Genomic DNA, 23,317 nt, shown 5'->3' with positions numbered 1-23,317 from the left:
TGGACAAGTTCCAGATCCAATTGTGCTACCAAAGCCAATAAAATTCTGATGGAGGAATGTTTCACGACTGGAGAAAACACTTCGTTGTAATCAATTCCCTCCTTCTGAGCGTAGCCTTTAGCCACCAATCTTGCTTTGTAGCGAACACCAGACTTGTCAGGAAATCCTTCCTTCTTTGCATATACCCACTTGCATCCGATTGCCTTCTTTCCCTTTGGAAGACTGGTTAGCCTCCATGTTTGATTCTTATGAAGGGAATGTACTTCTTCATCCATTGCAATCCTCCACTTTTCTTTATCCGAACTTTGAGCTGCTTCATTGAAAGTGGCAGGAATATCAACTTTTATGGTTGGGGATGCATAGGCCACTATATCAGCAAAACGAGCAGGTTTTCTGATTGTCCTCTTTGGCCTACTGGTTGCAATTGATTCATGTTGCTGTGAAAGTTCTTCAACTGGAACATTTTCTTCAGTTGATTCTTCTTCTACCATAGGAGTCCTTTCATCTACTCCGATATCCACTGCTGGTCTGATAATGCTTCTTTCAAACTCCATCTGCTTAGGAGTGCTCTCCACCTGTTGGGGAGTACTATCATTCTGCTGTACATCTACCTTTGTTAACATGGTAGATTCATCAAAGGTGACATCCCTGCTGAAAACTATCTTTTTCGTTTCGGGACACCAAAGGCGATAACCTTTAATGCCTGTTGTGATCCCCATAAAGAGCGCCTTCTTCGCCCTTGGATCCAACTTTGATTCTTTAACATGATAATATGCAGTAGAACCAAACACATGTAAGGAATCATAATCTGTAGCAGGTTTTCCCGACCATTTCTCTAATGGCGTTTTGCCGCCAATAGCAATTGATGGTAAGCGATTAACGAGGTGATTTGCATATGCTAAGGCCTCAGCCCAAAATTGTCCGCCCAACTCAGCATTGGACAACATACACCGAACTTTCTCCACCAATGTCCGGTTCATACGCTCTGCCACCCCGTTTTGCTGTGGTGTATCTCTGACTGTGAAGTGCCGAACAATGCCTTCATTTTCACAGACCTCCATGAACGGATCACTAGTGTATTCACCTCCGTTGTCTGTTCGAAGGCGTTTGATCTTTCTTTCTGTTTGAGTTTCCACCATCTTTTTCCACTTGATGAAAATTCCCAATACTTCACTTTTCGCCTTCATAGTATACACCCATACTCTTCGAGAGAAGTCATCGACAAAGGTAACAAAATAATTCTTGCCTCCCAAAGAAGTTGTTTTGGAAGGTCCCCACACATCAGAGTGCACATAATCCAAAATACCCTTGGTATCGTGAATTGCAGTGCCAAATTTTACCCTTGTCTGCTTTCCTTTGACACAATGCTCGCAAAAATCTAACTTGCAAACACTGGCTCCTTTTAATAGTCCTTGATTCATCAGAAGATTCAAAGATTTTTCTCCGGCATGCCCTAAGCGCATATGCCATAATCTGGTTACTTTCAATTCTCGATCATCACTGGAAGCCACGGCCGCTACTCCAACAACTGCATTACCTTGATAGTAATACAAGTTATTATTTTTCCGGATTCCTTTCACCAGCACCAATGCACCTGAAATGATTTTCATCACTCCATTATATGCCGACACCTTGTAGCCCATTGATTCTAGTACTCCCACAGAAATGAGGTTCTTTTTCAATTCTGGCACATATCGGACATCAGTTAGAATCTTAATTGATCCATCCTGATTCCTCAGCCGAATTGAACCAACCCCATTTGTTGCTAATGTGGTCTCATCTGCCGTGTAGACGACTCCACCTTCTTTTTCCTTGAAATCAAAGAACCATTCTCTATTGGACGTCATATGATGGCTACAACCTGAGTCCAATAGCCATGTACTAGAATGACCAGTAGGCATGACAGCTAATGAAAAATCTGAGTTTTGATCAATGCACTCAGATACATTTGAATCCGCAACAGCTTTTTCTTTGTCAGGTCTACCCTTCAGTTTTGGACAGTCCTTCTTCCAGTGCCCTTTCTCTCTGCAAAAGGCACACTCATCTTTACTTAGTCTGGCTCTTGACTTGGATCTTCTTCTCGTCCCCTTTCTCTGGTTTTGTGAGCGTCCTCTAGTTACCAGAGCTTCTGCTGCTCCATCTCTGCTATTTTGCTTGTCTTTTCTTCTGAGCTCATAGCTGTACAGGGCAGAGCTAACTTCACTGAGGGACACCTCAGCTTTCCCATGGAGTAGAGTTGTTTCAAGATGCTCAAACTCCTCAGGAAGAGATCCCAACAACATGAGAGCCAAATCTTCGTCTTCAAATGTCACATCTAAATTCATCAGATCAGTGATTAACTGATTGAAATTAGTGATGTGATCACTTAGAGTTGTGCCAGGAACATAAGTGAAGCGAAATAAACGCTTCTTCATGTTGAGCCTGTTCTGACAATTTTTCTTCAAGAACTTCTCCTCCAATCCAGTCCATAATTTATTTGCAGAGGTTTCTTTTGAGAACACATATTTTTGTTCCCTTGAAAGACACGATCGAATTGTACCACACGCTAAACGATTTAGCGTCCTCCATTCCTTCTCTTCAATCTCTTCTGGTTTCTCTTTTTCGATGGCAATGTCTAGACCTTGATTAAAGAGCGCGTCTAGAATCTCACTTTGCCACATGCCGAAATGACCGGTACCATCAAATGTCTCCACATTTAATTTTGTATTCGTCATAACATTTCTCGCCATAATAGATAATGACGAGCTTGTTGATGCTTGCATTGTAGATGAAGATCTACTTTCGGCCATCTCTACAAATTATATTTAGTAGCTCCTAAATGTAGAGTAACAATAGCCCAAGAAATCTTTTCTGATGTGGAAGATCAGACCATGCTGCAACCACAGAGCATACTAAGAAACCTCGAGCTCTGATACCAATTGTTGCGGAAGCCCTACCAAAGTTAAGGTATAACGAGTAAATTATTGTACCTAAAATTGCAAAATGGTAATTCCCAGGAAATATTTGGTGAGGCACACTGGCCTGCTTAAGTACCAATTTCCTAGACAGAATCACCTATATATGCACTTAATTGCACAATAACTCACTACAAATATACCTACAAATATAGCTACTAAATAGACAATAAAATAGAACACCAGAATTTAACGAGGTTCGGCTAATTTGCCTACGTCCTCGGACACTACCGACAATTTAATATTTCACTAGAAGAAATATTACAAAGAGAGAGAAGAAAGCAAGTTATTGGCTCTTGCTTGGTGTACTTGAATTGGTTTGTTTGAGAGCTATTTATAGTTCTCAAACAACCTCTCAAATGTTAAACTTAACCGATGTGGGATTTAGAAATTTAGGCCAAAGAATTCAAAGTCCTCAATTTTGGCTTGAAAAAGTCATCAATTGAGGCTTGGCTTTGAATTCAACAGGTGGAAATGTTAGGCCATCATCACTACCCTCTGCGGAAGCCTCAGAGAAGATGGAATTTGTGAAGAGCGTATGTGGTTCTTCTCCACCCCCCTTATTGACAAAGACCTTCAAGATGATAGATGATCCGTAAATAAACAACATGATATCCTAGAATTCTGAATGTACCAGCTTAATAGTCTGGGACCATCTCAAGTTTGCTGCGGAGGTTCTACCTATAACATTTTATGCATAGAAATTTTTCGAGCTTCATTTACCAACTTAATAACTGTGTGAGTTTACTCATTTCTTGATTTTTGCACACCCTTGAGCACATAGTTTTCACAATATGCACATGCCATATTATAACTAACCTTGGATGATCACGATTTTAGTCAATGCAAGGATTTGACAAGTCTATCATAACTCATAAACCATGGTGAAGGCCTTTTTGTTGTACTCATTTGAGGTTTGGTTTCCAAAGAAATAGACATGGTTTCTTTTCTGATTTTGCTTTCTCCTTTGCGTCTTATTTGGCTTCATTTTGTGTCTAAACCTTGCAGGGGTTCAGGAAGATAGGACTCAGTCAATATGAATACCAGAATAAATGCTTTTAGGCAGGGCATGAACATTTGCTTATGAAGATTACCAGGCGGAATGATGAACTTCCAACAACTAAAAACAACAAGGACTGAAGAATCAATACTTAACAGCTGAGAGGTCTAAAATGGAGGAAAAACTGGAAAATTTTCAGGATAAAATCAATTCATTGAAGATAGAAATGGCAAAACTAAACTGTCACGTGGGGCAGTCTGAGAGTCGCATAGCCACCTTGAAACAAAATGTCAAGAAAATGGAGAGTAAGTCAAAAGAGTTGATTGTGTTCTCAGCCCGAATATTAGGCCTCTCCTTAGTTAACAAGATAATTCAGCGCATGGAGGTAGAACAAGAACCTGAGAGCCATTAGAAAATGAAGAAGAAAATTGATTGCACCAAAAGCTCCGAAAGCATAGCTAAGTCCATAAATGAGGAGTCAATCGCAAGGATCAAGACGATCAGAAGGCAAATGCTTCAGTCAAGACATCAAAAGAAACTGATGTCTAGAAACTGTGGAAGGAGTTCATGAAAGATGATTTAGTCAGTGAGAATGAATCAGAGCAAGTGCTATCCAGTATCCAAACAACAACTCAAGATTGATAGGGCTTTAGCCTTTCAATGACTTGATGGGATCCAAAATTGTGCATTCAAAGGAACCTTACATGGATGTGGAGGATCAAATTATTTTTGAACAGTGGATAACAATCATTACTATAATTCTCACCTAATTTTTCATCTATTCTGGTGCACAATGACTTATTATTTTTCCTGTTGCTCAATTGGTAAACACAGCCACGTGAGCTTGAGGTCCCTAATTCAATTCTCAAGCCATTCTCCCTTCCCCGATATAAGGTTTAGAGTCTTCTCTTGAATTAAAAAAAAAAAAGAATTGAGGTAAGATAAGCCTAGGAATCGTTTCCCATTTTCCCTGCCCCTAATTGCCTAAACCAATAACCAGGAAAAGAAAAAATGCGTTTAACCATGGCCTCAACAAACAAATAGTGATAAGAAAAGAAAAATTGCTTAGGCATCGTTTGGATTGAAGAGTGGAAGGGACAGGCAAATACATGAGTAGGAGGGATTTGGTCGTTTGCATTTAATTGTAATTCTTGAGGAGGGGACGAAAGGTTAGAAAGGAAATGCTCTAACTATTTTGTCTTAAATTTAATTTTCATCAAAAAATGTATGAGTGTACATAAATGAGACACACTTGCAATTAAATTTCTTTTACTACCTAATTCATATACAATATTTTACTTTCCCTCCCCAGTCAGTACATTATATGTATTTTAATTACTTTCATATCTCCAATGTATGTGACCTCAAATCTTTCTCTACCAACAAATGAGATCTCGTGGGTAGCAAAGCAACATTGGCAAGATTTGCTAAACTGGGGAGGTTGATAATCAAGTGGCATCCTTAGACTGTCGATCCTTCTATTATATGGTTTTGAGTAAAGAACCGAGGATTGTGATGAGTTAGCAAACTAAGCTTTCACTAAGTTAGCAATAATACGTTGCAATTGTTACATCATAAAGGAAGCAATAGACATTGGCAGTTCATCTTCTTGAGATGAGGGTTTATGGGGACTTTCCTTGATGTCCTTGCAGTTATCTTTCTTGGTGCCTAAATCTAAAGTTTTGCTGTCAGACTCTACATCACTGAGAATCTTTAAATTACTCTTCTATGATACTTTTCAAATTGTCGATCACCTTTAACATCTCTAAAACTTACTCCTCCAATTGCCAAGCATTAGTTCGCATAGATGGCATGATGTCCCAGCAAATATTTTGTTGTGGTAAGAAGAGAGGACCACTTTCTCAAAAGATTGGCTATTTTGTTAGGAGATCCCTCCAAGATTGCGGACTTTCTTTCAATTGCAAATGAAATTTCACTTGTTCGGCTATTTTGGCAGCGAGTACATTAATGTCATAGGACCAGCATACGGATCGTCCCCAATGATCAAGTTCCTTTGAGCAAACAAGTTTTCTTGAATGGCAATGATGCTTTTTGAAGGAAAAGAGATGGACTGTTTTGGTCCGATTAGGCATGCCATAAATTGTTCTGACAAATTTCAAGTGTGTAGAAGTGTAGGAACAAATTAACAAAGAAACATAGACATTAATTTCGAATTTGATGGGCACACTAATCTGTTTGATCTTTTACAAAAGATGAATAATAAAACTTCCTTGATTCTTACTCCCTTCTAATGGAGATTTAGGCACAAAAATAGACAACAAATCTACCTCAATAATGCCCAAAAGCTTGTAAGAAAAACACTTGAGTGTATATCTCGAGAAAGAATGCCTCAAGATCCACGGGAGTCGTAGCAGATCTTGAGGAAGAACATTTCATGATTATGGGTTTGAGGGCTTGAAAAACTCCAAGAAATTTTGAAGAATTCTTGCCGCCTATGTCTATCTGTTATATATATATATGTGTGTGTATTTTATTTAGAGCAAGAATACCCTATATCTATGGAAAGCTTGTGTATCCTAACTTCCAGTGGGTTATTTGTGATTCAAGATTTCCATCAGCAAATACAAGGCAATCAAGTTAACCCTTTAAACATGGCTCAAAATGTCCAGCTAGAGTGATTGATATTAATTCTAACTTTCACTTTAGGCCAAATTTAATTAAATCAATAACTTGTTTTTGTAAATAAATGGACTTTAATTTGGATAACCCATTTAATTATTTAACCAATAAAATAAATTTTAATTATTTTTGTTCACGAATTAAATTTCAAATTTTCGATAACATCTTCCAAGTTGGTCATGTATCTCATGCAATCTCTTTTGTTTTTCTTTTTTTCTTGAAAACCTTAAGCAAATGAATGACAGGCAATGCTCGTGTCATAGTCAGCTAGGCTATAGGGTATGTCATAAGTATTTTCTCAAATTCCTATTGACATGTGGTTATTTCATTTATTTTTCATTTTTTGTGGTTATCATTTTCGATTTACAAGGAAACTTATTTTGTTTGACCTCTTGCATTCAACTCGTAAAATCAAATTTAGGATTTAAAAATATAAATAGAGTTGTACAGTAATGTCAAATTCAACAATGCACTGCAAGAAAACTGACTTTTTGCGATGCCAGAATTCTGCTGCAAGAAATCAGAAAACCGCCGCAAAAACCTTTCTGCAGTACAAATGCGACAGAATTCAATTGTGTTACAAAAGTAGCCGTTACAAAAGAAAACGACACAATTTTTGGGTATGTCGCATGTATTTGCGTCGCTTTTTGCAACACTAGTTTGAGTGTCGCCACTCTACTTGCGGCACAAAAAATGCGCCACAATGTTATTGCAACATAAAATTGTGTCGCACACAAAAGTCACTAATAAAGCTAGAAATCAATCTTTTGATGATACAAAACTTATCCTGCTCAAATATACTAAAATTGAATGTCAGAATAAAATTAAAGTTCCAGTACACTAGAACAAACTATCAATCTTTTACCAAAATTGTTCCCATTGAACATCTTGATAATCTGTGAAGTATTAAAAGGGCAAAAAAAAAAAAACAAATTTTTTTTTCAAATAATGTAAAGGAGTAAAAAACTAGGTGGCAACATAAACCATGATTCAGTCCACCAAAACTCGAAGTGTTAGCAGCTGAATTTGGCCCAGCGGTACGTTTGCCTGAAGCTGTTAAAATCAAACTTTGAAGCTTGAGATTTCGTACTCAATTAAACTGAAAAGGAATAAATTTGAGGCCATATTCCATAAGCAATAACTAATAGAAGAAATACTGATGTGTATCTCAAATTTCACATTGTAGCAGAAGACCACAACCCCACAACCAAATACAATATCAGAACCGAACAAATGACATTCAGACAAAAAATGCTTTCTAAGAAGAAAAAAGACATTCCAAGCTCAGAGAATCTAATTAAAACCTATTTGCATAGAACTACTTCTCCTCTTTTCAAAGAAATTAGGAGATACTTCAAAACCTTTTAAGAGACGATAACAATTTGAACTATTCAAGTAATTCTCGAGAATCATCAACTAATTACTTTGGTCATGTCATTTTAAGTCTTACTGATAAGGTGTTAATTGTTAGTAATTTTATTATTAATTTTTCCCTGTTTCCATGCCAAATATTATTTTAATTGTCAACATATACTTATATTTGGCATCTGGACTCAATTTCAGGAAGTGGAGCAGAAAAGAGAGATTTTCTTACAACAAATACTCCACACGTGGGAAGTTTCTAAAGAACATACAAGCTAGGTTCCACGGGTGTATTTGTGCTGGAATTGATGATTATAGTGGACTCCTCCGTTTTGATAATTGCAGAGGAATTGATGATTGTGCTGGAATTAATTGGAATGATGTTTTCTTTCATTATCTAACGGGGACCACGTAGAAAGTCTGTCCTTATGGTGGGAGATGTACTCATTAGCCAAGATGTTGGCTTTGATGATTGAGCTTTGGCTTTGATGATGGAGCTTTTCTAATTTGCTTCCTACGTCACTAGTTCTCTCAGGAAACTAGTGCTAAAATAAAATAATGGAAAGGAATGAGACGAGTGCTATATAAGACATTAGACTAGTTTTAGTTTTGTCTCCAAGAAGCTCCGTAGGTAGAATAGGTAGATGATTGGTTTGTTGGATTTTGGGTGTGAAGTTTTCTCCAGAAGTTTGTTTTATGTTTCTTCGGTCTCTTTCATTCAAATAGTTTCTTCCATGAAACTAGTTTTATTGCATTAGATTACGGAGAATCAAATTTTCATTTTCAGTTACTAGCAAGAGTTATTTATGTCTTCGAATTCAATTGAATTGTGTGAAGATTTTCTTATGAGGCGTGACTAATTTTCTCATCTAGTCAAGGATCAACGCGAAGACGCAGTCCCAAATATCTGTGAGATCTAATTAATTTTACGTGTTCCTTAATTTGTTAATATTTGCATGTTTTCTATTTTAATTTCCATGAGATTATTTTGTTAATTGGATATCAAGGGCCCGATGTGCAATTTGACTTATTAATCTCCTGTCAAATTAATCAATTAAATCCGTAATTGTTTAGTTGGTTAATATTAGTGACAACTAGTATTTTCACATACTAGGAGAACATGCAATCTGATTTAAATAACCCTCGTAGCGTGTTATTAATTTGGGTTAGGCTTTTCTAGTTTTTAATGCAATTAGGAAATTAATTCCTATGGTCGTACCTAGGAGTATTTCCTGGTTAGAAGTAATCAACGGTCGTACCTTGGTTATCAATAAATTAAGGAAAAGCTGGTCGTTAGAGTTTATCGGCGACTATAACTAGCCTATTAATAAAATTAAGTGAACCTTCTTTGCATCAATGATCGGATGAATGGACTGTGTCTGCGTAGTTGTATCCTTGGCTAGAATTTATTTATCATTTATTTAATTGCTATTTACAATTGTATTAATTAATTATTTATTTTTGGTTAAATTATTTAATTATTTTTAGTTTATTTCTGATAAAAATCCCCCGTGTCCCGAACTTGAAAAGAATCGAATTTTTCCCAGTCCCTGTGGATTCGACCTTACTCACTACTATACACAGAAAATTCATTTTTCTCGAGTAGGTATTTATTATTGCACAGGCTCGACACCTGTCACTTGCTATGAGTTAATTTTCTTATCATGGTGACATAAGCTACACTATTGGTGACAAGCTCCCTTGGTAGTAATTGAACAATTTTTTTTTGTATTTTTTGTCCCTAATTCTTTTTTCATCTCTGAAGGTTTTAACATTTTGGGAAATATTGCGGTTTTACGCACTAATCTTATTATTATTCTTTTTTCAACTGGAAAGGCAGATAACTGCCTCAAAGATTAAAGATGTTATTAGACTAAATACATACATTTTCTGCATCCTGCTTTGATGTGAATTTAACAAAAGCAAATCCCTTCGACAACCTGAAAAAAGACAGGACAAGTATCAACCCTAAATATAAATAGGTAACAAAACTGTAAAGTGTTGCAGCTTAAGGAAACACACCCTGTCTCAGGATTTTGAGGAATAAAAACGTCCCACATGAAAGCCACAGCCGAAAACATGTTCTTTATCTCATTCACTATTGCCTGCAGTTAGATGTTAGCCAATGTAGCATTAAGAGTCAATCCTCTTTTTTTTTTTTTTTTTTCTGACTGAGTGAGTATCCGGGTCAATCCTTACGGGGCCCCGACTAATCCCACTCCGACCCGGAGAGGAGGCCCCACTCCACTCGAGCACGGTGACAAGGGGGCTCGAACCCTGGTTGTCCAGGAAGATCTGCCATACCCTAAAGAGGGGGAGCAGACCATTCGAGCTGACTCTTGGGGGCTTAAGAGTCAATCCTCATCTGCCGTTATTTTTCAATAAGATAGGCCAGAGTTGTTCAATTATGTCAAACACATGGCACGTGTTAATAAACGGAATATAAGAATTGCAGAATAGTTAATATTATGCACAGAGAAGAAAATGAGCATAAGAAACCTTGAATGGGAGATTCTGCGCTATAATCTTCCACTTTTGGGTCTTCGAGCCCTAGTTGACAAGAATAATATAGAAACACTTATAATATCACAACCCTTTAGAAAGCATTTCAATTATAAGAGCTCTCAGAGGAAGTGATTAATGTTATTGCTTTGCAGCACTCTTGCAAAAATATTTTTTGGGGGACGGAGTATCCAGTTTTGATATTCTAAAAAGAATTTATGTCCTTATTATGAGCTCTATCTTTAATCATTCTTTATTTACTCAAGAAAATTTCAACAGCAAATTAGGGAAATTATTGTAAAACTGAAAAAAGAAAGCAAAACCAAAGGATGAAAAAAAATCAGATCGATGCATTTATAAAACAGAGTATCTGGTATTGCATTTTTCTTTAACTCCAGGAAACAGACATGAATCCCTCTCTCTTATTTGCAAGAGTTCTATCTACCAGAAAACTATACCTCTGACCAACTTTCCAACTTCTTATGTTTATGCATTCACAGAATATGAAATCCAGAGACAAAAAAATGTCTGTAACCTGTTTCAATATGAGACACGATACAGCAGATGAAACCACAACTTTCATGCATCAGAAACAAGTTATTTTCTTTCTTAATCATCATCGTGAGGCTTAAGTAAGTTGTAACCAATCTGAAGAGATGCCCCCAGAAAAATTAAGAATATAGATGACCATTTCTGGCAGAAAGAGACTTCATAAGCTCAAAGCCACATCTCTGCATCAGTGAACTGATTTTCAATGCCAATGACTCACTCAAGAAATGCTCACTCTACTTGAATGAGAGAAATCTTGCAAAGGTCAAACTACCGCTTAATAGTCTACTATTTTATCTCCATTTAACAAATTCATTCAGAGAGTATTTTTGTGAAAACAAAACAACTACTGCAGGAAAAATTGATCTAAAATAAACCAATTTGCAATTTCACATAGTACTTAGTCAAGAAACTTAATTACCTGAAATTTGAAATCCAACCGTTCAGAGAAAGCCTCCTCTGCTGAAAGTTCGAAATACAAGTGTTCAAAGAAAGCCTCCCATGATTTCTCTACGACACCTGAAACACCAAAAGAAGTTTTATGGTGAACTTCTCAGAATTCAAGTCATGAATGAATGAAACTTCTCAAAATTCATAAAGCTATTGAACTCTAAGGCTTACTTAAAAATCATGTAGCTCATTTTAGCATTGGCAGCATTCTTGTCGATTCTATAGTCATCAATTTGTCTAGTGACAGAATAAATATCCAAAACTTCAATAGGAGGAAAGATGGAAAGAGTTGATGACTCAGACACAACAGATTTCAAGCTATGACCATAACAGAAAAGCCATCAACAATTGGAATAAGTATTATATGCATCATGGTTCACCGAAAAACAAAGAACTCACAACAGAATCATGTGCATCATCTTACTTGCACATGATTACAATTTCATTAACTAGTGCAACCTTACTCTCTTCCACCAATTCCACAAGTTGGGAAGTTTTCTTCAATTTGAGATCAGCTAACAGCCCCCACGTGAATGGGCTGGTGGTTGGCGTCTCCTCCTCGGGACCGTTAGGTCCTGGGGTCGAACCTCCGCAGCAACATCAGTTCGCCGTGCATTTAACGTGCTAGGTCTGGTTGGGGCGCTGGACCGGGCCGGAGTGGGGATTAGTCGGGCCGCCTTTACGGACTTGACCCGGACACCCCACTCCGTCGACAAAAAAAAAAAAAAAAAAAAGATCAGCTAACAAAGGTTAGAAATTCAATCATCAAACATTTAAGCTTAGTCAAATAAATTAATTAAACAAGTGATGTATCAAACATCTTCAACTAATGATACGCGATCAACAAAAGGCCGTCTAGAAGGTGAACTCCAGCTTGCTTCACATGCATAAAGATGAAAAAGAAAAGGCCACATCAACAAACAAAATAGAACACACAAACCTAGAAATACATAACTCCAACATTAATTGACAATAACTTCTCCTTAATGCCCTAGAACAATTTTTCACATGGTAATAAACTTCATTTCCTAATGACAGAGATAAGGAAAATTCATTTTCTAAATTCAATTTAAGCTAAAATGTAGTATCAATCAATTCATATAAAAAATTTAACGGCATTTCTATGGAGTTCTTCACTACTGACTATTGGAAACACTTGAGCTACTAATGCTTATTGGAACTTTATACAGATAAATAAATTCATACTCCGTTTTACTAAAGTTAAAATTTTAAACACAAAAGCACATAAATTAACAAAAGCAGCTAGAGAGTTAAAATTCTAAAGCTTTGCATTCAACTATTGAAATGAGTTCTTCAGCGATCTATACAAAATTCACAGAACAGAGCTAGAATACTGAAATAAAACACAACAATTAGAAGAAAAAAGAGATTATGGCAATTAACCAGCTTCCTTCATCAACTCCCTCAAAATCTCACTCGAATTTAAGATCAAATAACAGTCAAAATCCAAAGTTTACACAGAGGCAGCTCAAAAGATTAATTTCATCGCGTAAAAAAAAACAAAGATTGATTTCATCGGCTGAGATTTGGCTGAAGAACTTCAGAAGTTGAAGGCATACCGATTCCGATGAAGTATGCATCGTCTTTGACGAAATGCATATGCGTTTCCAGTATTGCTGCTACTTCACGTCAATTCAATAAAATTATTTGTTGTCACCATTAAATTGGAAAAACTTCTGGCATTAATTTGCTGACTGTTTAGTAATTTGCAACATTTTATTATCTACAAATGGAGGATTTTGGAAAATTGCTTAAACGTCATCAAGGATTACCAGGACAATATAATTCAATTTTAATCAGGATTTCCCTAATCTCAAAAGTGCTGCTTTCTTCTTAATTTGAAACGAAACCAACTAAGTTTTGATAATTCTTATAGTATAGTATAATATTTTTTTAACCTGCGCATACCACTGGTTAATATTGTGAAGGAAACACTAAAAAAATTTACATGAAAAGCAAAAGGTAAAAAGTTCAAGAATTTATTAAGAACATGTTAAAAACAAAATTGAATCTTATTAATTTACCATTGCCAGCATAAGATGAATCTAATTAATTTTACTATTATTAAAAGTTTCAATTCTAAGCATGCCCATATACAATCAGCATCTGGTACCAATAAAAATAAAAATAAAAATAATTCATAAATTGCACTTTACCCTTATGTGGTTTAATACTTTTCTACATAACCTTCTTATGATTACAAAAGTTATATATAATCCTCATGTGATTCAGATTAAAATGTCAAATTGATGAAATTTGCATTCCATAATGGAGTTAACTAAAATGTCAAAAGTACGCTTATGTAAAGTTGAAAATTAATTATTAACAATAGGGGAGTTACGTACATATTTTGAAAAGCATAAAGAAGTTATGTAATAGAGCACTAAAACAATAAGGAATTAAAGTGCCATGCATATTATGTTTATATATTTTTATCACTTTAGTCATTTTAATTTCTAGACAAGGATAATCTCGATGTTTCCATGGATTCCATTGCAGAGGATCATTTCTATCACTTTAACACTTTAATCCAAGTCACAAGGGGGTCATGTAAAATTTTTGAAACCATAGGAGAATTATGTGGAAAAGAGCTAAATCACAAGAGGTAAAGTGTAATTTATCCTAAAATAATTTTAGTAAAAACAGGTACATTGTAGCCATATGCATTCTGGATCTTGTATAAACAAAAACATATATTATCAAAATATTAATAAGCAAATTTCATATGTAAATAGAAATTTGAAACTAAATTCCTACATAAGAATACAACTTAAAAATTAGGTAGAGCACTTAGTTCACTGTTTCGACATTAAGTTCGAATTCAAAGCTTTTAGAGGAAAATTTGACAGTTTAATCTATATTGGCCCTCAAAATTGAAGAAGTATAATTTGAATGTAAAGAAAAATTCGATGACCAGGAATTCATTTTTACATTTTAACAAGTGCTTAACATTTCCTATCACACAAAAACTGAAAAAATAATAAATTGATCATCATAGTTATAAGTGCTTGCACATGAAAGGTATTTTGACCAGTGCTCTGCTTTGGCTCCATTTGGATGGTCTGTTTTTCTAAAATGTCCTTTCAAAAAACACATCTACAACAATTGTGACACTTCATAATTTTAACTTAAAATTTTTAAGTAGTAGGGGAGATGTGGAATTCAAGAAACGGAGAGGGGAAGGAGAAATTTGAATTCTTAAATGCCTCAACCTTAACCACTAGACCAAACGCTCCTTTATTAGATACTAATACTCAATCCAAAAAAATATGTTAGATGTACATTTTCAAATTTATTTATGTAATTCGTACCATAGAATTTTTGTGCATTATTTACGATAGGCCTTCTAAAATTTAAAATAAAAGCAACGTAACCGTAATATAATTAGTCATAAAGGAAGCTAAAAAAAAAGTTTTAAGAATTAATTGGCGATGAGAACTAATAATAGCCAGTAATACGATGAGTATAAATTAAGTTCTAAAACTATGAGTTCTGTTACTAAGTAAATTAAGACTAGATAAATATGAGGCATTTGTCTCATTAAGTTTCTCAATGAGTTTTGTTACTAAGTAAACTAGTATTCTGATCTATACTATGCACAGTTTTATATATCATTTCAAAACAATACTTATATATTATAATATATGATAAAGTACAGGAAAAAGGCAAAAAAAAAAATTCAAAGAAGTATATGATTAACATGTTAAAAAAAGTTTATTTCATAAGTACAAAATAGACTTTCTTAATTTTAATATCTTAAATAAGTTGAAACCAAATTTTGTTAACCTATTGTCTGTCAATATATGATAAAAATTTGAATAAAATAATTTAATTTATAACGATTTACATGATAGAGAATTGTAAACTTATTTATCAATATATCATGTTATATCCATATATCAAAATTTTTAACATTAAAAATATAAAGTATAACTAATTCATTTTCCTCAATTTTGGAAATTTTTTTTCTCATCTTGTAATCCTAAAATTGTTGAGTGCTTATAGAATAATGTTCTTCATAAATTTTAATATAGATTTAAAATAACCTTTGTAAGATGTGTTTTTAAAATTTTCAAAATTATTAAAAACTATCACCCTTTCCCTCCTTTCTTTCCTGCTAACTGGCAATCCACTGTCTTCTATGACTTTCAGACCTCTTACTACGGGGCCTTGTATGACTTTCAAAATAATTTTTGTAAGATGTGTTTTTAAAGTTTTCAAAATTATTAAAAACTATTACCCTTTCCATCCTCTCTTACCTGCTAACTAGCTATCCGCTGCCTCTTATGACTTTCAGATCTCTTATCATGGTGTTATCGTTCCTGTCATATTCCTAATATCCCATTCTTTCTTCTCTCCTCTCTTCGTCCAATTTTGTAGTAGTTTACCTTCCTTTTTCGACTTTTTCCACAACTCTTTAATTCCTTGCTATTGTCTTTCTCTTGCTTATAGCTAGCCTTTGCCACCCAATTCCTATTCTTTTCCCTTCACCATTCTCCCATACCCTTTAAATCCATAATTTGTTTTTTAGGCTAGTAGTACTTTGTTTTCTATTTAGTGATTTCATAATTTAGGATTCACAAATAGTACCATTATTGATATTTTTAATCCATGACCAATGAATATTATTTTCTTTTTGTTTTCTATATAATTTGCCTTTTTAGTTAGGATTACTAAGTTAAGAGTAAAATATTATTATTTACTTTTTTACTTTTAGTAGGGTTGGTGATTTTCCTCTTTATTTACCCTCACATTAATAGATTTCAAATCAAATTCCTATGTGAACAGGCCACTTTTTACTTTTAAATTCAAAAGACATGAAAGGATATATAATAATTTAAAAAATTCAAAATTCTATATAAAAAAAAAAAAGAATGAGGAGTTATATGCATTATGATTTAACCATCTTAAAAACCCTCCCTGCAGAAAGCTAGTTCACTTAACATCAACTTAGGGAATGAATTCAAAGCTACGGCACCAGAAAGTCAGAGATTCTAGCTATTACCCTCGTCTCATCAGCAAGATTATCATTTTTTTATGTCAGTCAATTTAAAATTTCCATTTATCTTTATTCAATAGAAAATTGTTGTTATTTTCATTTTCGAGTCCTTATGGAGCATTCAAGGCTCAAATTTTGTCTAATGCCTACTGTTTCAACTCTCTCGAAGAGTACAATTTTATAAGTGAAATGCTAACTCGTTCAGAAGGTTCTCACATTAAGTGATAAGAATGAAATAAACAAAAGAATTTTTTAGCATGAAATGAATACCAATCTAATAACTACTAATTAACTACACTTATATTGGTTAGTAGGGAAATGAAAGTAAATAAAATATACGGGAAATTGATAGGTGATCCATTTCCATTTGTAACCGTAGAAAGAAGCACATAAAAAGGTAAATAATCTGTTTTGTACCTAATAATCATTAAGCTTGGAAGTTACGTTATTAAGAAAGTTCAATAAGTTAAGACGTGTGCGAAATGTTAAGAAGAGCTCACAAAGGAAACTTAATTAGCTGAGTGAAGTTAAAGTCTATTAGTAGAGTAACAAAAAGAGTAGGATTTAACTAATGCTAAGAGACAATCCAGAAGTTATGACCATGGATTAATTACTAACTAATCAATGGTAAAAAGAATTTACATGTGATGAAATTCAAAGCTACATAATTCACTTCTGTAATTAGTGTCACAATTTATGCTCATAAAGTTTTGGAAGTTATTGCAATGTGAATTACAAGCTTTTCAACTAATGATGGTCATAAGTAAGAAGATCTAACTAATAAAAGAGCTAATTATTCGAAATAGAATTACTATGAGTTGTCTAATAGAACTAGTTGTTCTATTTCTTCCATTCTTGGTGACTTATTTTCTGTGCATTCTCCATGCTCCTCTATGCCTGGGAATTATTAGCCACGAGTCCAAATGTGCCTTCTTCAAATTGAAAGTCATATTCATGATAGATCCCAGTGAAATCATTGAATTTTAACAATTGAACAACAAATTTTGAACAAAATACTAAACACTTTTGTATATCAATATTTTGTATGGTAATTACAATATTGATACCCCTATTTTCTTTTTTCTTTTTTTCCTTTTTACTACAACAAACAAGTTGTAATCATACAATGAGAATGGGTTGACTATTTTCTAATAAAGTATATGAACAGCGTGCTTTTTCTTTGGACTTAGATGACTTCAACTTTCATCCCAAATAAAAACCTAATACTTTGAATAGATGTTCTTTGCATGGTAGATCACTATGATTTTTCATGTTATTTGAATTGAATTTGTTAGTGTTTATGCTGTTGTTCCATGTGAAGTGAGTTGTCTGTATTTCTAGCTTGAATAAATGTATATACAATGTATATAGAACTGTAAAATGAATGAGCAGCTCATGAGCTTAACTCAGCTCAGATCATATAAGCTCGAGTTTAGCTCGTTTATTTAATTAAATGAATCGAATTCAAACATCAAATTAGACTCATTTTATAAATAAGCCGAACCAAACTTGGCTTGTCAATAGGTCATTTAACTTCGTCTAGACTCGTTTGCACACTTATTCAAGCTAGTATTGCTAATTTTTCTTAGATTTGCCTTGTCTTGATTGTTTAATATTTTGTTCTGTTTAAATATTGGGAATCTTCCTATATTTGGTGAAAGTTTTTTCATTCAATAGGCAAATTAAATTGGTTATATTTTTTGAATTGCAAAGTTGTATATGATATACGAACACATTTAATTTTTTTTTTTTAGTTTGAACTTTCCTCATTTATATCATATAAGTCGAGTTTGAGCTCAGATTGGAGTTTAAATTCAGAATAATTTTAATGAACTGAGGTTGAATACAAAATTTGGCCCATTATATATATATGTGCTGAGTAGGGCTGCAAACGAGCCGAATCGAGTCGAGTTTTGAGCTAATCGAGCCGAGCCTCGACTGAATTTTACTAACCTCGAGCTTGAAAAAAATAAAAAATAATTATTTTATTTTTTAAAAAATAAATAAAATAATATTTTTTTCTTAATAAATAATAAAATATTAAGGATATATACGTAATTTTACTATGAAAATAAAAATAAAAAAATATATAATATACGTAATTTTATTATTAAATAAAAATATATATATATATATATATATATATATATATATATATATATATACTCAACCTTGCGAGCCGGCTCGCGAGCTAACAAGCTTAATATTCTGAGCTCGAGTTCGAGCTCGAGTTTGACTCGAGCCAGCTCGAGCTCGATATTAATTGAGTTCGATTCGAGCTTGACTCGCGAGCGGCTCGATTCGTTTGCTGCCCTAGCACTGAGTCAAACCTAGCTCAGCTCAATAACTTAGTGAGCCAAGATTGAACACCAAAATTTTGGCTCAACTTGGCTCGTCTACGGCTCTAAATGTATACAAACTTGTTGCGCTCTTTTGAGTGTTATTTCTTCTAAAGATCCAACACATTTTTTTTTTATTTCTGGCCAGCTATTTATTTTCAACAATTCAAAATTCATTTGTGAAGATAATCTGGTTTTTCCTTTGGAGTATTTATTATTGTTATTAATGTTTTGATTGAACATAATGCAATGCAAAGCACAATCAATAAGGATTTTCTTCCTATTAATCTTATGAATGGCATATTCGTTACAGATATATCGAATTTAAATGCGGTAGCCTTAAATGTGGGAGTTTTTCATTTTGATTACTGACATTATTGAATTAATGGGAAATGAATCATTTATTTAATTAATATCACAACTGGGATGCAATAACTCCAATTATTACACAAAAGAACTTTTTTTTTTCTTTTTTTAAAAGAAAAGCTAAATGAATTTATTAAAGTAAATATAAATCTGTCTGGAGAGTAAGCAGAATAAAACTTGGGGGTACATTAAACCATGTATTTGAATCATATTCAAGTGACAGAGTACTTTTAGCAAGGAGATGAGCAGCCAAATTAAGATGTCTAGGAATCCAGCAAACATTCCAATTTATAAAACCTCGTTCAAGAGTCAAAAATATTATCAATTAAGACTCCAAATCTGTTGGTTATCTTCAGCACATCACCTTCAATTACAACTCGGTGCAAAAACATCAGTTGTCAAAACTCCAATATTCTTCTGTGAAAAACCAGCAATAAATTGACCATGATCATTGCAAAGTGCCACACCTATCCCAGAACAATGATTTTGCAAGGAAATTGGCCCCATCAAAATTTGCCTCATAGAAATTCTAGGGAGGTTTTTGCCACTAAGTTGGTGACTTTGACAATCTTGTTGATGAAGGTGCTAAGTTTGTAGAGATTAAGAAAGCTTCCTGAAATTGTTTAAGTAATTTAGAGGAATAGGAAGCAAGACTAATTGGGTCCTTAAAAGAACTCTCAAAGACCACACAATTTCAATTGTTCCAAAGAGTCATATTCATCACAATTAACCGGGATTTTTGCTAGATAGAAAACTTAGGGGCTGCTTGGTTAAAGGGTTTGGGAATCACCTAATGGAATGAACCCCTTATTTGTTGCTTGGGTTAAGTCTATTGGAATGCAATTTCTGGAATCATTTCTAAAAACTCATTCCCGAGTAAATTGGGAGGTTTTGGACAAAACCCTCAACTCATTCCCGAGCAAAAATATTTATGACGAACTTACCCTCTCTTTTTCTTCATTACACGGCGCACCTTCTCTTCTTCTTCTACATCAGATTTTCTATCTCTTCTACTTCACCAATTGGACAACCATAAAGATCAGTGGGTTTCGATTTTCCTTGGACAACGAATTCTGGAGTTGAAGAGTCTTCTACTAGGTGAATTTCTTGATTCCAGGTAAGTGGATTACAAACTCCCTTGGCTCTGCAATTTTCTTTCCCGTATGCAAGCTTTTCTCTTCCTTCTTCTCTGCTTTTTCAAGCTACTCACTGGGTAGCTAAAAATAAAGAAGGAAAGAAGGGAATTTGACGCAATAAAACTAATTGGACCAAAATGTTGCTGAAGATTCTTTTTAGGGGCTGACGATAAAGAAGGGAATTCTTTTTTCAAGCTACTCACTGGGTAGCTAATGTGTTTTCTTGAATTACGCATTCATTTTAGGGGTTGACGATTCTTGATCTTTTGGTTATTTGATCCGTGAATACTGGTATAGATTGGGTGGGCTTCTACATGCCCTATACCTGTTTGTAAAATTGTCTGCCTGAATAGTTTTCAGTTTCATAGTTATTTATACATTAGGATTTCGAGTTTCAACCATCAATTTTGTTTGTTTATGCTTATTTATATCTATATATCATTGTGTTTACGAATGTATGATGCATGTCTAGTGTGACGCCCCCACTTCTCCCTAAGGCGAACCAGAGGGTATCCGCGGGACGCCTGCCCAACTCTCGCCAGGACTCAAGGTTATATCTGTTCAAGCTTAACACAATATTATTCTACAACACTAGATAAGTAAGAAAGTGTGAAAAACTTCCAAACTTAACCACATGTAACAATTATCCAATCCTTACATCAAATTCCCAAAAGTTACAACAATGCCCAAAATATACAACATCCAAATACATCAAATATCCAAATCATACATTAGGTTCCCAAATGTACAACCAATAAGGAGTCTATTCCAAATACATTAGAAACCTTAAACCAAAAGTACATAAAAGGGGTTTCTCCAAGTTCATTCCATGTCCGATCCTGTTAAGGAAAACAAATCTACAGGGTGAACAAAACGCTCGTGAGGCCAATAACACACATGCAAGCACATTGTTCAGGTAACAAGCCCAAATAACAGTTCAAGTGATAAATTGCAAGTAATTCATAAAGCCAACGAAATGTAAACAGAAACAATTCAAGGATATGGTAGCTCTCAAGAGCTAGGTTCCACTTGCTTTGCCAGTTCATTCGTATATTTTCCCGCGATAACTCTCCGTCAACCGGGTTGATATTTTCAAACCGTAGATCACCACTTACTTCTCATCCATCCACCATACACCGCTTCGGGCCCGCACGACATTTATAAGGCTATACTCCACGAGTATGCCAAGCAAGATCTCTCCAATAGATCAAGCTTATCATGTGATTCTCATAACTTACCAAGGTTCCCGACCAAAACCCATGCCGGCTCGAGTTCCAAGGTCGGCCTATGAGTTTGGGGTCCCCCATGTATCATGTAAGTGTCGAGGAGATTCACTCCAACGACGTATGCAGCCATAGCATACCATGTCATATAATAAAGCATTCGACAAGTTTAAGCATGTATTTCAGGTCATATAAACCAGGCAAAACATGTTAAGCATGAGTCATTTGTTTCAAATGAGAACGAGTGCGATAAAATACACACTCGACTCCATTTTCAAAACCAAGTGGGCTAAGCATGTAATCAGGTAAGCCAAGCAGGAATCAAGTCCAGAGAGTACAAGTATTCATACACTTGACACTCACCAAACGTTTAAGAGCAAGTAGTTCAAACGAAACTCAAGTGTCCACCGTGGGATCCTCTTGAAGGTCCTCGTGTGAGCCTAAGCAAATAATAGTGCATTACCATTCATATCCCAATTATTGAAGAATAATTCGTTCACTAGTATTAATTTAGGAAATTTCATGAAAATAAACCTCAATTACTCGTAAATCGAGGTTCGAGTGGGGTTTGATAACGTTCAAGAGTATTTAAGTCTTTATCTAGGAAATCGGGGATAAAACGTTTAGATAATATCAAAAGAATAAAGAGTTCTTGAAAAACTCTATTTCCTTGAAAGTTGGAAAATTTCAGTTTTGTTATGAATCTTTGAAAAATCGTAACTCACTCGACATAAGTCAAGAATTAGAAAATTTTATACCATTGGAAACCTCTTAGAAAGTACTACAAGTTCCTAGAAGACACTTTTCCATGAATCAAAGTGGAAAGTGCTCAAAAATGAGCTTGAAGGTACTGTCTCGGTTCACAAGGCAGAATTAAGTTGGATTTTGGCCAACTTTGAAAATTCGGTAAAATTCACACGTTGCGAACCGGCCTCTGAAATTTGTAACTCAATTCGAGTTGAAGGTGAGGTTTATATCAGAGCAAGCGGATCAAGAATCGGAGTTTCGAGTACCGAGATACGGTAGCTCAAAGTTGGGGAAAATTCAAAACTGGAGAAGAATTTCCAGATTTGAACTTCCAAAATTGGAAGTTTAGTTAGGTATTGAAACGAACTTGGATTGATACCAAAATTGGCAGTATTTTACTCTTATATGAAGGGTATCTCTCTATCAAATTTCACAGAAAAATACCTTCGGGAAGGTAGTCAACGAGCCAACTAAAGTTTGGAAAAATTCTTAAGGCAATCTGCCTTTAATCCTTTTTTTTCCAAATCCAATCGTTTGGCTAAGAAAATCCTCCAATCATGGTTCATATGTGAAAGGAAAGTTTAAGGAACATTCATGGTACATTTGGTAGGTGTTTAACACCAAGAATTTCATTTAGTAAGACCACAACAAGTCTCATCTCAAATCTGTCCAAAACTAGGTTTTTCCAAAACAGAGCAGTGTTCTTGTTTTGATCACAACTCAGTCGAATTAATTCGGAATTGATCATGGTTTATGGCGTTGGAAAATACATTCATAGGGCTAAAAATTCAAAGAAGAAAACGTTTGGTAATTTGGCAAAAAACCAGCTCGAAATTGGGCCTCAAGTTGCTGCCTCTACAAATCATTCCAGCAGAACAGAGAAACAGGACAGCTATCTTAAAACGAATGGTTTGGCTCCCACACATGGAACCAGAATGTGAATTTTATACCGTTGGAAAGGTATGGATGCCTAGTTTCAAATGCCACTGACGTCACTCGATTTTGACGTCGGAGGACAAATTTATGGTC

General features: G+C 34.7%; 1 long non-coding RNA gene across 1 annotated transcript; it reads right to left on the bottom strand.

Annotated features, from left to right (window-relative positions):
• Nucleotides 1–7,452: 7,452 nt before the first annotated feature.
• LOC113759727 lies at nt 7,453–10,050 on the bottom strand. The gene is made up of 3 exons (XR_003467018.1): nt 9,979–10,050; nt 9,842–9,896; nt 7,453–7,490 (listed from the first exon to the last, which is right to left on the bottom strand). It is a non-coding gene; the product is annotated as an uncharacterized LOC113759727 (long non-coding RNA).
• Between the last annotated feature and the right edge of the window lie 13,267 nt (nt 10,051–23,317).

The sequence above is a fragment of the Coffea eugenioides genome, chromosome 1 (assembly GCF_003713205.1).
Source record: "Coffea eugenioides isolate CCC68of chromosome 1, Ceug_1.0, whole genome shotgun sequence".
Lineage (NCBI taxonomy): Eukaryota > Viridiplantae > Streptophyta > Magnoliopsida > Gentianales > Rubiaceae > Coffea > Coffea eugenioides.
Note: the sequence above shows the minus strand (reverse complement) of the source record. Positions and strands in the feature narration are given on the sequence as shown.